The 1,386-nt window shown below is 25.8% G+C and overlaps 1 protein-coding gene across 1 annotated transcript in view; it reads left to right on the top strand.

Moving 5' to 3' along the window:
* LOC123010200 overlaps positions 1 to 1,386 on the top strand; it is a 10,160-nt gene that overhangs the window by 7,151 nt on the left and 1,623 nt on the right. The window lies entirely within an intron of this gene.

Genomic DNA, 1,386 nt, shown 5'->3' with positions numbered 1-1,386 from the left:
AATAAAATTAGATTTATTGATGTTGTGCATAATGTATAAGATTTTTTTGATTAAAAAATTAAAAATTCTAAGCAAGTATCACTTTTACTACTCATCTAAATTAAAAAAATAAATGTATTACTAATATTTTTTCAATTAGTAGCACGCAACGTTTTTTTCTTCAAACATTGTAATAAATGATAATTTAAAAAAAACAAGTCTAAAACAGATACGATACAACACAACGGCTTAAAAATTTACCAAAAATGAGTTTTGTCTTGAAATAAAAAAAATATATTTCTTGTTCTTGTTGGTCAAACTGGTAAAAACCAAATAAAACAGTATGAAGTTTAATTTTATTTATTTTTTTTAAAACAACGTTCAAGTTTTTCGACCCATATGCAAAAAAAAATTTCACAAAAAAATGCAATCAAAGCAGAAAAACACCCAATTTTGTGGTCAATTTTGGGTTCCTGTTGTGAACCATTTTTTATGATTAGTGACCAGAAAAAGTCTTGAGTCAATTGGGGCAAAAGTAGTTGATCCAGAAGTACCAATAATGGTCGATTTGAAAGAGAATAAAAAAGCGTTCAATTGCTTTATAAACACACTGGGTGAGAGATTGAAGAATGAGTTTTTCTTCATTGAGGAAAAGAGGAATTAGGAAAGTTGGTGTAATGAAGAAAAATAAGATTATGATAGTTGGAGGCATTGTTGGAGAATGGTGTGTGACAATTAATAGTCGATTTAGTCAAGTAGAGTGTTAAATAATATATGTTAATGAGCTTAAAAGTATAAATATTATTAATAATTGATGTTAAAATTGTGAAGATTGCAGTAATTTGACACACGCAACAGTGGTAATTTAGAAAAAAATAAAAAAGTCATATTTTTTTTTAAACATTAATTTCAATATCGCACCAAAAAACCTATTTTATCTATATTGCGACTAAAAGAAAGCTCATTTCGATACCAAAACCGATACTCTAATAAGCCATTTCAACACCGATTTGGGTGCTAAAATAAACTAGTAAAATTTACCTTCTAAAAGTTGGTAATAGTGATTTTCAGGGGCGTTTTGGGCGACTTTTTTTTCAGGTGGTGAAAACTACTTGGAATTTGATAGTATTTATGTCAAAATTTGCTGTTTTTTTTCTTATTTTTTGGTATATTTTTTTATTTTACAATTTTTCAGTACTTATTTGTTTTACTTAACATTTTATTCTTGATGTTGTATCCATATTTGTCAGGACGGTTTTTTAAACACAACTTTCTTTTTATTTGATTTATTTTGAGCTAAATACATAATTTTTTTAAATTTGAAAAGTACTGAAACTAGCAAAAATTTTTGTTTTATTTTTAATTCTTTTATTTTTAGCTTTTGTTCTCCATTTTATGTATTATTAT

This window comes from Tribolium madens, unplaced genomic scaffold (genome assembly GCF_015345945.1).
Source record: "Tribolium madens isolate multiple individuals breed KSU strain unplaced genomic scaffold, Tmad_KSU_1.1 Scaffold_7;HRSCAF=85;Tcas5.2_LG10, whole genome shotgun sequence".
Taxonomy (NCBI): Eukaryota; Metazoa; Arthropoda; class Insecta; order Coleoptera; family Tenebrionidae; genus Tribolium; species Tribolium madens.
Note: the sequence above shows the minus strand (reverse complement) of the source record. Positions and strands in the feature narration are given on the sequence as shown.